Source organism: Chionomys nivalis, chromosome 17 (genome assembly GCF_950005125.1).
Source record: "Chionomys nivalis chromosome 17, mChiNiv1.1, whole genome shotgun sequence".
NCBI lineage: Eukaryota > Metazoa > Chordata > Mammalia > Rodentia > Cricetidae > Chionomys > Chionomys nivalis.
The window spans coordinates 61,202,661-61,218,316 of record NC_080102.1 but is presented as its reverse complement, the minus strand read 5'-3'; the positions used below and the strand labels follow the sequence as shown (position 1 = coordinate 61,218,316).

Sequence of the window (15,656 nt, the reverse complement as noted above, 5' to 3'; positions counted from 1 at the left end):
TCTCTCTCTCTCTCTCTCTCTCTCTCTCTCTCTCTCTCTCTCTCTCTCCCCTCTCTCTCTTTCCCTCCCTCCCCTCTCCCTCTACCCCCTCCCCTACCTTCCCTCTCTCCCTCTCTCTCCAGTCCACTGGCGGGGAGGGCGCTGGGTCGGCGACAGGACAGCCACCTCCGCTGGGCCGGGCGCAGGCTCCGCGGCGCAAACCCGCCACCCGCCTCCCCCACCCCCTGTGGGTCCCGGGTGGCCACCGGGAAGTGACACTTTGTTCTTTGGCACTGGCCGGTTGCGCAGGGCAGGGAGGCGGCGGCAGGCAGGGAGGAGCCCCGAGCCGGCTCCGCTACCGTGGCCGCCCGCCCTGCTGGTGCGGCCAGATTCGCGCCCTTCCTGGCTTGTGTTCCCGGGCGGTCTTGGGCCTCTCCGACCCCGTGAGAGTGCCCCGGCAGGCTCCGAACCCCGTATCACCGGGTAGGGGGTGGGGACACCACGGCCAAGGCAGCCGGCTCCATTGGTGATCGAGAGCCTGGTGCCAGCAAGACCTGGATTTTCCGATCTGTTTGGCTTGGGCCCGGGGGAGCCAGGTTGATACCTCTCATCTCCCAACCTCAGGCCGTCGGATGCCCAGTCCTGTGGCCGCACTGTGGACTTATTCATAACCGAGAGGGTGCTGGGGGAACCCGATGTGGCACCAAATGAAATAAACAAAACTTCTTAGCCCACAGGCCCCGCACCAGCCAGGTCCCCTGGACTCCCACAGCCAGCGTTTCTCCCGGGGCAGACTGCCCGGGTGGTGTTTAGCACGCCACAAATGAACACGCCTTCTCATCCCGCCAACACTTCTACCCTAGCCGGGCCCAGCCCCCGAGCAGTGCAGTCTCCAGAGTACAGAGTGCAGCCCCTGTCCGTCCTGGCCCAGCTACCCATGTCTACCCTGCTGGATCCCAAATAATGATGACCCCTTCCCAGATCTCCTATTCAGCCTCCCTGCAGCTATTATATCCCTGGACAGGGGAGTTCCACATGTGTTGTCCCAACAACAGTACCCTGTGCAGCCAGGGGCTCCAGGCTTCTAACCCGGAGCAAGCCCTGCCGAGTTTGGGACCTACGCTGGTGCCTATTATCCAGCCCAAGTGTACAGCAGTTTCTTGCTGGTGTGGCTCCTGCCCCAGTTCTGACTAACCAGCCGCCCCAGATCGCTCCTAAGAAGGACTGGATGGGTGCACGCCTCGTGGTCCTGATTTCCTTGCTCATGTTCTCCCTCCTTCTGCTCCTCATTTGGACCTTAAGAGGTCAGACCGTTGCTCCAAATTGGGTCTCTGTCTCTCTCTCGATCTATCGCCAGATGAAAGTTCCTGTGCCATTCTCCTTGGCCTCTCGTCAGCTCTCATTGACAGTGGAACTGACCTATTGGGAGCTCTCCAAGGCCAGCTGGACTGGGACTGAATAAGCATGGGTTGAAACTGGACTCTGTGAACGTGGCGGACAATGAAGGCTGATGAGAAGCCAAGGACAATGGCACTAGGTTTCGATCCTAATACATGAACTGGCTTTGTGGGAGCTTAGCCTGTTTGGATGCTCACCTTCCTGGGCCTGGATGGAAGTGGGAGGACCTTGGTCTTCCTGTAGGGCAGGGAATTTGGACTGCTCTTCAGTATCGAGAGGGAGGGGGAATGGACTGGGGGGAGGAGAAGAGGAGTGGGGATAGGGGAGGGGAGTGGGGGGAGGGGGCAATATGTGGGAGGAGGGGGAGGGAAATGGGAAACGGGGAGCAGTTGGTCTTATTCCTAAAATAACGCGGGGGGAGTCCCCCGGGGGGCTCACGGAGCAGCAAGCTCCAGCGGGTCCCCAGCGGTGCCGGGTGCCGGCTCCAGGGTCCGGCACCCGAGCGGCGGCAGAGGGAAGCCATGCGGCAGAATTCCCAATGTGCGGCGGTTGTGAGCAGACCCACGGACACACAGAAAGTAGCCATAAAAGCATTTATTAAAAGGGGAGAAAGGGGAGAGGGAGGGAGAGAGAGAGAGGGAGAGAGAGAGAGAGAGAGAGAGAGAGAGAGAGAGAGAGAGAGAGAGAGAGAGAGGAGAGAGAGAGAGAGAGAAAGAGGGAAAGAGAGGGAAAGAGAACCAGAGAGAGCGCGGCCACGCTGAAGAAACAGAAGGAGAGCCAAGATGGCGCGGGCAGGTCAGAGGTCATGGGAGTGGGTGTGGCTTGTCCCTTAAAGGGAAAGGAAAGCACAACATTCCCAGGTCTTCCTTATAATAAAAAGCAGGAGACGAGACACCACAGCCCAAAGGAACTGGGGCGGCGAACTCTCAAGACTGCTTCCGGCTGATTGTGGGCGTCGTCTTTGGGGGGGTGCGAGAGAAGGCTGGGTGCTGGTCACATCCTGGCATGGCTGGTCTCTTTGCCTTTGATTGGTGTCTGTGGCATGAAAATTGTCTGGTGTCCCTAAGGTATTGGCAGAACAAAAACAAAGTTAAATTAAGAAAAAAAATTTTAGGACCAGGGAATTGAGGGGGTATCTGACCTGTTTAAGATGGATTTCTTAATTCGGCTCCCTTTTGGTGAGGTCACCTCGCAAAACCTCAACCTGGCGAAACCTCTCAGCTGTCAAACTGTCAGAGATCTTTGAGAAGGATAAGATTTTACTTGAGTTACTGATTAAAAAATGACAGAGAGCTTACTTGATTGGCACCCAGAGCTACTCTTTTTGGGTCCTCCGTGGTCGCTGAAGGTTGCATTTGACATTTGCTGTTTAGCGCAGGGCCTGTCAGGCTGCAGAAGACCCTGTGGGCTAAGAAATCTGTAGGAAGACAGGCCTACCTTGACCTGAGCAGCTAGGCTGTCGATTCCAGCGAGGTGAAGTTCTTGTGACATCTTAACGAGGGCATCCTTTAAAGAGCGGTTAGTCCGTTCTACCTTACCTGAGGACTGGGGGTGGTATGGTATATGAAAATTCCAGGGGATTCCAAGTGCCCTAGACAGATTCTGAGAAATCTGGGAAGTAAACTCTGGGCCGTTATCTGACTGAAGAGAAGTTGGGAGCCCGAACCGCGGAACAATTTCTCGGAGGAGGATATCAGAAACTGTCTGGGCTCTCTTGTTAGAGGTGGGGAAAGCTTCAACCCACCCAGACATTGTATCCACCAACACCAGGAGATATTTAATTTTTTTAACTGTGGGCATATGAGTAAAATCCAGCTGCCAGTCAGTTCCCGGAAGGGAGCCCCTGGCTTGGTGAGTAGGGAAAGGAAAGCTACGATATTTGGTCCTGGGATCTGACTTTTGGCAGATCTCACAGGAGGCAGTGGTAGCCTTTAGGAACCTGATATCCTCAGGTGTTGGTTTAATATATATTTTTACAAAATTAAGTAAAGCTTTTTCATTGGGATGAAATAGCTGGTGCAGGTAAGACAGGATCTGTTGGGTGTCAGGAGGTGTCTGCGAGGCCATGGGCTGTGCTGTTAGTACTCCCTGAGGTAGCTGAGGCAGACCTGGGCTCTGGAGTGCTGCTGTCTTAGCGGCTCTGTCAGCTCGATTGTTTCCCTTGGAGACAATAGAGCTGTCAGACTGATGAGACCGGCAGTGAATAATTCCTATAGCTTTAGGGAGATGGGAAGCTTTTAGTAAGTCCATGATATACTCTGAGTTGGTAATAGAGCCTCCCTTCGTTGTGAGAAGCCCGCGCTCCTTCCAGATGGCCGCATGAGACAGCAGGATATGAAACGCATATTTAGAATCTGTGTAAACATTTAAAGATTGCCCCTTGGCCAACTGAAAGGCACGGGTGAGAGCTATCAGCTCAGCCTGCTGGTTAGTAGTATGAGCAGGGAGTGCCTTTGCCTCAACTATCTCCGTGTCTGATACTATGGCATAACCTGCTCTGCGAGTCCCATCACATAGAAAGGAGCTGCCATCCGTGTACCAGGTATGAGTAGCCTGGGACAGACTGCCCTCCTGAATATGTGAGGGGTGAGGCAGTAGGTCTTCCAGGACCTCGACGCAGGAATGGGATGGGGAATCATTCACATTAGGTTGAGGTAGAAGATTTGAAATATTAAGGGGTGGGCAGCATTGAAATGTGAGACTGGCACCTTCCACCAGTGCCACCTGAAGGGAAAGAACTCGAGAAGGGGGTAGGGTCTGTAGACCTTTGTAAGTTAAGAGGTTGGACAGGTTATGATGAGAGAAGACTGTAGTGGGTGCTCCGAAGGTTAGTTTTTTTGACTCACGAATAAGAAGTTCAGCGGCCGCCAAGGCACGTATGCAGGATGCCCAGCCCTGAGTGGTGAGGTCCATTTTCTTTGACAGGTAAGCTACAGGTGCGAAGGAGGGTCCCAGTTGATGACCTAGGACTCCCAGAGCGTAACCTTCCTTTTCTGCTACGTAGAGAGAAAAGGGGCGGGTTAAATCTGGAAGATGGAGGGCTGGGGCCTGGATAAGGGCCTGCTGGAGTCTCCGGAAGGGCTTGGTGATGGGGTGGAGAAGGGGCTCATGCAGAGAGCCGAGAGCTGCTTCGTATAGAGGGCGGGCAAGGAGGGAGAAGGAGGGAATCCAGGAATGCAGGAAACCAGCCACTCCTAGGAATGATAAAACCTCTTCTTTGGTGGAAGGAACTGTAAGAGATTGAATTAGTTTTTTTCTGTCCAGAGTGATGGCCTTTTGGGTTGGGGTTATGGTTAATCCCAAATACGTTACCTGAGTGGTGGACAATTGAGCCTTAGAGGGGGAAACTCTGTAGCCCTTTTTGGATAAGAAATTTAATAAGGCGGCGGTATCAGTCCTACTAGTCTCCAGAGATGGGCTACACAGCAGAATGTCATCGACATAAAGTAGCAGTTTTGATTTAAGGAGGGACAGTGAGAGCAGATCAGAGGCCAGGGCCTGGCCAAAGAGGTGTGGGCTGTCCCGGAATCCCTGAGGGAGGACGGTCCAAGTTAGTTGTGTGGAGAAATTAGTATCAGGATCTGTCCAGGTGAAGGCGAAGATGTTTTGAGATTGAGGGCTGAGGGGAATCGAGAAAAAGGCATCTTTTAGGTCTAAAACTGAGAAGTGGGAGGTTCCTGAAGGAATGTTAGACAGAAGGGTGAGGGGGTTAGGGACAACTGGGTGTAGCGGGACAACAGCAGAATTAATACGTCGGAGGTCCTGAACCAAACGATAAGTTCCATTAGATTTCTTAACAGCCAGTATAGGAGTATTAAAGGGAGAAGAGGTGGGGCGGAGCAGCTTTTTCCTTAGAAGGTCAGAAATTATGGGTTTTAGTCCTCTGAGGCTTTGGGAAGAGAGGGGGTATTGAGCTTGAGTAATATACTTGGTGGGATTTTTTAACTGAATAACGATGGGGGAGTGGTGTTTAGCGATGGCAGGATTCTGGGTGTCCCACACGAGGGGGTCCACCTGGGAGGCTGGAAGAGGAAAGGGCGTGTTAGTATCAGGAGATCGTGGGGCCAGGAGAAGAAGCAGCTGCGTCACCGACGAATCTGGAACAAAGCGGGTGGGGGGTGCGAAAGAAATGAAGGCCCCCAACTTGGTTAGGAGATCCCTTCCCAAGAGTGGGACCGGGCAGGTTGGTAAAATGAGGAATGAGTGGGTGAGAAAGATATTTTTAAATATACAATTGAGAGGTGGAGTCTGGTGAGGAAAATAAGGCTGTCCCCCTACCCCAACAATAGGGGAGTTTGAGGGAGAGGTTGGTCCCCAAAATTCTCTTAGAACCGAGTAGGTTGCTCCGGTGTCCAAAAGAAACGAAATGAGGCGTCCCGACACTGTGAGAAGTACCCGTGGCTCCTGGTTGCAGATGGGCGTGGCGGTCAGGTCGTCGGAGCCCGGGAACCTTCAGTCCTCCAGGGCCAGGCCCAATAGATCGACCTGAGAATCCCCTGGGCCTGTTGCCCCCACATCATCAAATGCACGGGGACAATCTATGGACCAGTGACCCTCCCTGTGACATTTTGGGCAGGGACCCCTCGGGTTACGATGAGGGTTAGGGCAACCTTTTGCCCAGTGACCCGCTTTACCACACTTGAAGCATGGGCCCGGTGGCTCACGCACCCCGGGAGGTGGGGGGGCAGCACGAACAGGACGGGTCGAGTCTGTCACCTCTGCTGGCCGGGCAGGTGCGGTTATCACGTGGCAGTGGTTGCGAGCCTTGTCGTTCCTGGCGTGGTACACTTTGAAGGCCACCTCCAGAGCCTGTGCTTGTGGGGTTAGGGGACCCTTTTCAAAACGTCTGAGCTTGGCTTTGATATCCGGGTAGCACTGGTTAAAGAAATGGGTCATTAGAAGCTGTCTGCCCTCAGTGGATTCTGGATCCATGTTCGTAAACTGTAACATGGCTTTGGTAAGGCGGTCAAGAAATGCGGAAGGATTTTCCTTAGTGTCCTGAAAAATTTCTGCGAGTTTAGAATAGTTTACTGGTTTAAGGGCAGCCTTGCGGAGCCCTATCATGAGGCAAGTTAGGAACCGGTCTCTGGCCAGAATGCCCCCAGGGGAGTTATAATCCCAGTGGGGTTCTTGGTCTGGCACCGCCTCTGCCCCCAGAGGATGGGAGGCTAAGGTTTGGTGGACTTCATCAGCATGGAGTCTCGCTTGCTCCCAAACCCGCCTGCGCTCCTCGGGAAGCAAGTTATTAGACAGGATCATAAAAATGTCATGGTAAGTTAGGTTATAAGATTGGGTTAAATATTGAAACTCCTTTGTGAAATTGGTGGGATTAGCCGTGTATGACCCGAGTAACTTAGAAATATGTGAGAGTTCCGATAAGGCGAATGGAACGTGGACTCTCATTACACCCTCTGCCCCAGCCACCTCCCGCAAGGGCAGAACTGTGGCTGGTCTGACTTGACCAGCATCAGACTCCGCAGCACGAGAGCGCGTGAGCGGAGGGGTGAAAGAAGGTGCAAGGCGGGGGGCGGGAGTGGAGCCCAGAGGGGCTTTGGAAGATTGCGGCCGAGGGACGGGGCGGGAGGGGGATGGGGAAGAATCCGAAGACGTTTCCGACTGTCTGCATGTCCTGCGGTGGGGGCGGGTGGAAGCCTCCACCCCCCCCTGCGACCTGCGGTGGGGGTGGGGAGAATCTTCCAGCCGCTCCCGTGATCGGCGGGGGCGGGTGGAAGCCACATCGGAGGAACTGGGCGAAATCCCTGTAGATCCAGAACGGGAGCTTGTTGGGGAACTAGAGGGAGAACGGTTAGGTGACCTGGAGGAGGATTTTCTGTGCCTAAAAGAAACTTTGGAGGAAAGGGGAATGGAGGAACCATCGTTAGATCGGGCAGAGCGGGAAGGAGTAGCCCCGCGAGGCCGGGGAGGTGGAGGTTCGTCCGCGGGGTCCATAGCAGGAGCAGGAGGTTCCGGGTGGGGTGGCATTGCTAAGAACATGTGAGCAGGTGAGCACTGAGAGACAGTAGAAGGATCCGTTTTTAAAGCCATGTAAAAGAATGCCATAATATACATCATTTCTTTCCATTTAGCAGAACGGTGGCAAAAGTTAGCTAGTTCCCGTAGAATATCGGGGTCAAAAGACCCGTACGATGGCCATTTAAAGTTCCCCTGTAGGGCGTAGGAAGGCCACACCTTAGAGCAAAGACGGATGAGTGTAGATAATTTAACAGAAGGAATTAAGGCGTGGGGCTGTAGAGCTTCCAACAGCTGTCCCAGGGGAGAAGAAGGGGGAATTGGTTTTGAAGGCTTAGCGCCCATGGCTAGAACCGTGAAAATATCCGCAGAAGGCACCCGAAGATGCTCCGAACACAGTTGCTCTGGACACAGGCGTCAGAGTACCCAGGGGACCGTGCTATGGGCTAGCTGACCCAGTCCTAGTTTTCGACGGGAGACGGGGGTCTCGGCTAGGAGGGGACAGTTAAGCCCGAAGGCTGCCCGTTGCAGCCGAAGCCGTAGATGGCACGAACACCCAGGCCCTGTGAAAAGGCGTCCGATTTCACAGGGGGGGTGGTAGGACCTGGCTGAGTCGAATTCAGCCAAGGTCAGGCCGCACCGTAGCGGCAGTTACGATGAAAAGAAGGAAGAAAAGGAATGAAATGAGACGTACAGAGGACAGAGAACCAAAAGCACCGAACTTTTGGGCGCGGATAAAAACAGGTCTAGCCTAGGGCGGAAGGCCGGGGGAAGAGGGGGGGGTTAGCAACCACACCCAGGACACGCCAGAGGAAGCCGGGAGCTCGGCCGGCCTCCTCCAGGTGAGAGGGGATGGTTAGCCAGCCCAGGTAAACTCACGAATCGGAGAGGGCCGTGTCGTTCCTGGCGTGGCCGTGTCGAGATGGCTGGAGCACGTGGAGTGGTTGCAGGTCGTCCGGTTCTGACCTTGTCCTGGGGGAGGCCCCGAGCTCCAGGAGGCGCCAAACCCCAGAGTCGAGGCCTCAGATGAGGGCCCCGGGGCGAGAAGGTCCCCGAGCAGACGGCACCAAAATGTTATTATTTTTTATGCGGGGGTGTTGTTCGGGAGGGGGAGACACGAGACACGCGGGGTTGGGGAAGGAGAGACGAGACAGGCGGGGTCCCACGTGGGTAAACTTTAATGGGGGAGGGTAACATACAAGGAGCGGGAGTGAAGAGACGGAAGGGAAAAAGGGAGGGGAGAGAGAGGGCGGGTTGGAACGCCCATTTTTAAAGGGCTCTGGGCATTTTGGGAGGAAATGTCTTGCGCGTGCGTGGTTTTCCATTGTACCACTGGGGTTTGTAGTCCACTTGGAGACTGTATTTTCTGCGCATGCGTGGCCTTGTCTCCAAAAGAACAGCAGTTGGAAATTTTAATTAAAAAAGAATAAAAAAAAAAAAAAAAAAAAAAGAAGGACTGGAAAACTATCCGAATTCGAGAACCAAGTGCGGAAGGATATCACAGAAGAGATCACGTCTGGGGCCCGCACTGCCTCCACACTTACTCCTCCCCAGATGGAAGGCGGCCTGGAGCCTCAGCCCAAAGGGGAGTCGCCTTGGGTTGCTGCCATTATCCGGTCAGATGAGCAGCCATTGGGGGGCGGCCAGGACTGCCTGGCCCAGAGCACAGCCCTGGCACAGAATCTCAGCCTTCATCACCTTCTCCAACCTCATCACCACCCCCAATTTTGGAGCCAGGGTCTGAGTCTAATCTTGGAGTCCTCTCTATTCCTGGGGACACTATGACAACGGGGATGATACAAATGTCTGTAGAAGAATTGACCCCCATCTCTTGTGAAACTGGGGAGCCATATTGCCTCTCTTCAGAACCCCACTCTTGCTGAACCCATACTGGAAGTAGAAGTGACACTCAGAAAACCCATTCCAGAATCTGAGTTCTCTTCCAGTCCTGTCCAGGTTTCCGCGTCCCTGGCACTTCACAGGGCGGAAACTCATGAGCCCAATAACATGGTCCCATCCAAGGATCTGGAACCAGAGGTGGAGTCAAGCACAGAGCCAGCTTCTCCCCCCTCTTTTAGTTTGTGCATCTGAATCATCTGTGCCCATTGCTCCAACTGCCCAGCCTGAGGAACTGCTCAGTGGAGCCCCCTCACCACCACCAGCTGTGGACTAAGCTGTGACCCAGTCAGTGAGCCAAAGGAACAGGTCAAGGAGGTTTCATCCATGGCACCAGCCACCACTCTCTCTGCCACTCCACCTGTGGCTCCTTCAGATACTTCTCCTGCCCAGGAGGAAGAAGTAGAGGAAGAAGAAGGGTAGCCGGGGAACGCCCCCTCGACAGCACTCCTGTCCCTGCCCAGTTGTCTCAAAATTTAGAGGTGGCAGTAGCCACCCAAATGGCAGTATCTGTAACAAAGAGGAGGCAGAAAATTAAAGAGCTAAATAAGAAGGAGGCTGTGGTGACCTTCTAGAGGCCTTCAAGGAGGTGGACCAGCAGTACCGGAGGTAGAGAATCAGCCTCCCACAAGCATCAACCCAAGCCCAGAGTCTGAGGGCAGCACTGTGCCCCACAGCCTGAGGAAGCAGATGGGACCTGAGACTCTAAGGAAGACAAAATACACAATGCTAAGAACATCTGGTCTGGGGAGCAGAAGTACGAGTATAAGTCGGATCAGCGGAAGTCTCTGAACCTTCAAAGAAAGAAGCGTTATGACAGGGAATTCCTGCTCGGCTCTCAATTCATCTTTGCCAGTATGCAGAAACCAGAAGGACTGCCCCATATCACTAATGTGGTACTGGACAAGGCCAATAAAACACCACTTCGGCAGCTGGATCCCTTCAGGCTACCTGGCATAAACTGTGGCCCACATTTCACTCCATCTTTTGCCAACCTTGGCTGACCAACCCTCAACAACCATGGGCCCCCAAGGGGTGGGCCAGGTGGGGAGCTATCCCGAGGGCCGCAGTCACTCTCAGCAGGGCCCACGAAAGGAAACACACAAGATCATTTCCTCAGTCATAATGACTGAAGACATAAAACTGAACAAAACAGAGAAGGCTTGGAAACCCAGTTCAAACGGATTGCAGCTGATAAGGATTGAGAGGAAGAGGATGCTGATGGAAGCAAAATCCAGAAACTGTTCCACAGGGTGCGCTCCATCCTGAACAAGCTGACATCCCAGATGTTCCAGCAGCTGATGGAGCAGGTGACACAGCTGGCCATTCACATGAGGAATACCTCAAAGGAGTTATTGACCTCATCGTTGAGAAAGCCATTGCAGAGCCCAACTTCTCTGTGGCTTATGCCAACATGTGCCACTGCCTCATGGCACTGAAAGTGCCCACTACAAAAAAGCCAACAGTGACTGTGAATTTTCGAAAACTGTTGTTAAATCAATGCCAGAAGGAATTTGAGAAAGACAAAGATGATGATGTTTTTGAAAAAAATAAAAAGAGTTGGATGAAGCTGCTACAGCAGAAGAATGGGGACGCCTGAAAGAAAAACTAGAAGAAGCCCGGGACATAGCTCAGCGATGCTATTTAGGGAATATCAAGTTCATTGGAGAGTTATTCAAGCTGAAGATGTTAACAGAAGCGATAACGCATGATTGTGTGGTTAAACTACTTAAGAACCATGATGAAGAGTCCCTGGAATGCCTCTGCCACCTCCTCACCACTATTGGCAAAGACCTGGACTTTGCAAAAGCCAAGCCTCGAATGAATCAGTAATTCAATCAAATGGAAAAAGTCATTAAAAAAAAGAAGGCCTCATCTCGCATCTGTTTTATGCTGCAGGATGTACTGGATCTGCAGCAGAGCAATTGGGTGTCAGGGTCCCAAGACTGTTGATCAGATCCACAAGGATCTGAGATGGAAGAACACCGAGAACATATCAAAGTGCAGCGGCTCAAGGCCAAGGGCAGCAACAAGTGTCGGGGCATGGTGTGGGACAATTGTATTCTGACAATTATATTTTAAATAAACGCTGATTGGTCAGTAGCCAGGCATGAAGTATAGGCAGGATAACCAGACAGGAAATAGAGGTGGGTCAGTGAGAACAGGAGTATTCTGGGAAGAAGGAAGCTCTTTCTGCAGTAGTGAGCCCACCACAGAAGAAGCAAGAAGTGATTGCCTTGCTGAAAAAGGTTCCAAGCCATGTGGCTAACATAGGCAAGAATAATGGGCTAATATAAGTTATAAGAGTTAATAAGAAGCCTGAGCTAATGGGCCAATCAGTTTATAGTTAATGTAGGCCTCTGTGTGATTTCTTTGGGACTTAACGACTGCGGGAACCGAGAGAACAGAAAACTCAGTCAACAGGGGTGGCCCTCCAGGCCCGCCCATCAGCCACGGCTTCCACTTGTGGGTAATACTGTCCCCATTAGCAAAGGCAGCCATCCCATTGACACCTCATGGCTCACCAAGATCGCAAAACCTGGTTCCATTGATTCTAACAAGCAACTCTTTGCACCAGGAGAGCGACTGAGTTGGGACAAGGGCAGCAGTGGGGGCTCAGGGACCAAGCCCTCAGACACAGCATCAGAAGCCACTCGTCTAGCTACTAGTACCTTGAATCACTTTTCTGCTCTTCAACAAGCATTACCTACAGAGAACACAGATAGCAGGCATGTTGTACAGAGGAGTATCTTAAGCCGGGAACGAGGTGAGAAAGCTGGGGATGGGGAGACCGACTAGAGCGGAGTGAATGGGGAGGTGGCCGTGGAAACCGACTTGATCGTGCCAGAACACCAGCCACCAAGCAAAGTTTTAGCAAGGAAGTGGAGGAGCAGAGTAGAGCAGCCTTCCCAGCCCAAGGGACTGCACAAGGCAGCTAGCCTCACAGAGGATCGTGATCGGGATCCTGTGAAGCAGGAAGCCACTTTCCCACCAGTGAGCCGTCCAAAAACTGCACTCTCTGAGGATGAGGTGGAGAAGAAATCCAAGGCCATGATTGAGGAATATCTCCATCTCAATGACATTTACACAATGGAATATTACTCAGATGTGAAAAAATGACATCATGAAATTTACAGGAAAGTAGAAAGAACAAGAAAAAAAATCATCCTTCATGAGCTAAGCCATACCCATTCAGTTATATGTGAATATTAGTCATTAAAGAAATGATAACCAACCTATAATTCTTAGCTACCGAGAGGTTAGAAGAACGTACTAGGGGGGATACATGGATCTCCTGGGAATAGGGAAATAGAATAGACTTAAGGGTGGACTGGACATGGGGGGAACAGAGAGGGGGAGAATCAAGCAGGGAGAGGAGATAAGGTTGAAAAGTGGATGTGGGGAGAGATGGCTGTAATTGAGGGGAAATGGAGGATGATATGGGAACGTAGTGCAGTGAAAATTTCTTAAAATATATGAAAGTGATCCTAATCAGGTCTCCTGATAATAGGAGGTAGAGTCTCGTCTGGCCATTTCTTGTCACCATTTGAGGCTTTTGGTACCAGGACTGGGTTACATTCAACTAAGTTGTTGGCCAAGGGAGTCCTGTGGAAATATCCAAACAACCCAGGCTGTTGCTAAGACAATGGGTTGCTCCCCTACAAACTGACATCAGGGCCCTATTGCTGAGGATAATATCCACACAACTCACTGAACATGAAGTCAAGCTGGCACCTATATGGAGCCTTCACCCCAAAGTTCTAGTGTCTTTGGTATGGAAAGGTATTCTACAAGCCACCAAAGGAGAAATGTGGACACCAACCCAGCTACAAAATCTTTGTCCTACAATCTGTTCTACCTGCAAAATATGTGAGGGCAATAGTGGCACAGAACTTGTGGGACTAGGCAACCAATATCTGATTTGACTTAAGGGCTCATTCCACGAGAAGGAACCCATACCTGACAGACTTGGGTAACCAAGAGCCAGAGACTAGACAGCCCAGTGACCTAGGGTAAAACCAAACACTACTGGTCTAAAAAAAAAAAATAATCAACAAAATGATTCCTAATGATTTTCTGCTGTACTCACAGATCTGTGCCTTATTCAGTCATCATCGGAAAAGCTTCCTCCTGCAGCAGATGGGAACAGATACAAAGACAACAGCCAGACCTTGCATGGAGAGAGAGTCTCATCAAAACCATCCCCTCAGAGCTCAGGGAACCTCACAGAAGAGGAGACAAGAAAAATGTAAGAGCCAGAAGAATGGAGGACACCAGGAGAGCAAGGGTCTTTGAATCAATTAAGCAAGGCTCACTTGAATTCACAGAGACTGAAACAGCAAGCGCCTGGGTCTGCACCAGATCCTCTATGTATATAGCATGGTTTTCAGATTAGTATTTTTATGGGGCTCATGAGTGTATAAATGAGTGAGTCTCCGATTCTTGAGCTTTCTCTTGGGCTCTTTTCTTTCTATTTAGTTGCCTGGTCCATCCTCAATATGATAGTTTTTGCTTACCTTATTTTGTTGTGTTTAAAAAAAGGATCACCAACTTAAGAACTAACTTAATTATATGACAGAATATATTTATAATTGACCCACTCTGAAAAAAAAAAGATTAGTTGTGAAGATGTTGTTAAAAATGAAACTTGTGTAGTCTAGACACATTCAGTAAGAAGTGCTTAATACAAAAGTCACCCCATCTTTCAGCAACATCCATATGTAATCAACAGCACAAATGACACCTGTTCTTCTGTAGCCTGCACTGAAATAGATCATAGTACCATGGGTACTTGTTGACAGCCGATAACTGACAGTAACTGGGTGACAGTTGTATAGCTTGGTCTTTTGTGGGACCCCTAACAGTGGGACCAGGACCTGTCCTGACGCATGAGTTGGCTCTTTGGAACCTATCCTCTATGGTGGAATGCCTTGCTCAGACTTAATGCAAGGGGGAGGAGTTTGGTCCTGCCTCAACCAACCATGCTTTGTTGACTCCCATGGAAGGCTTTACCCCTTCTGAATGGAAACTGAGTGGATTGAAGAAGGATAAATGGGAGGGGAGGGGAGGAAACAAAAGGAGGGGTGGGAAGGGGAACAGTGATTGGTATGTAAAATAAATAAAATTTTAAAAAAGAAATATTTTAAATATTTTGATCTCTCTGTCTATGCGTATGTGTAAAGATACATTCATGTTCCTGTAGAGACTAGAGGTTAAAATCCAATATCTTGATCTGCATTTTATTTTCAGAAAGGGTCTCTCACCGAAACTCACTGTTTTGGACAGGCTGGCTGGCTGGCAAGCTCCAGGGATCCTTCTTTCTTGGCTTCCTATTATACTTTATATAGTATTTATACTTTATATAGCCATTTCCCAGCTCCTCAGAGTAGTTTCTGCAACCACACAGAACTCTCTCTTTTGTTGTCGTCCTATAATGTTAAATGGAGAGATGGCTTCATTGTTAAGAGCACCTGCTGCTCTGGTAGACCACCCAGGTTAGGTTCCCAGAACTCACACTGCAGCTCACAATCACTTGGATCCAAGAGATCCAATATCCTCTTCTGGCTTCTACAGGTACTGCAAGCATGCGGTAATCACATATACATGCACATGCAGGCCAAACAATCATACACATATTTTCTTTTAATTTTAAAAGAAATACTTGGCAGCTTGCTTCTTGAGAATTGCTGGCTCTGCCCTTTCCCTACTTTTACACTTTTTTCCTTATTTCTCTTCTCTCTTGTCCCTTCTCTGCTTAGTTCTCAGCCTATTCCCAAGGATTCTGCTCCCAAGTAAGTACCGCGGCAGTCTGGATCTATAGTAACTGTTGGCATTCGGGCATATCTGGCCTGCCCCTTGGAGACCAGACAGAGTTGTCACCCCTTCACGTGCATGCCCAGTATGCAGGCAGTACCTTGGCCTGCTGTGTGGTCTCTGTGCTCATGTGCTGAGTCTATCCCTTTAAAAGGTGGAATACTGCCTGCTTTCTCTTTTTTTCATCTTCTTCTCTCTCTCACTCACTCTTTCTCTCCTCTCTCTCTCTCTCTCTCTCTCTCTCTCTCTCTCTCTCTTCCCATGAGACCACACTGAGCCTCTTTCTCTCTCTGCTCTCCTCCTCCCTTCCCCAACAAAATCCTGTACCCAAGTGTGTACTGTCTACCTGGTGTCTCTCTCTCACTCACCAGGGGGTCTCTTGGCTCCAACCTGCCAAGGCCGCAGCCCACTGTTTTTAAAATTATAACAGTTACTAGGCTCAGCTGTTCATGCCTGTCCCTTTTGCCCTCACTGCATGTCCTACACCCCAAACTAACTAAGAAAAGCTCCTCTCACTTCAGCTGGGTTTCATGCTCATGTGCATTGTTTTCTGAGCAGCATTTGCTGGGGATTTTAGGGTTGACTTCTGAGTCTTACTA

General features: G+C 50.9%; 1 pseudogene; it reads left to right on the top strand.

Moving 5' to 3' along the window:
* The first annotated feature begins 787 nt into the window (after positions 1–787).
* On the top strand, positions 788–12,339 carry LOC130888456 (eukaryotic translation initiation factor 4 gamma 1-like; annotated as a pseudogene).
* Positions 12,340–15,656: the final 3,317 nt, after the last annotated feature.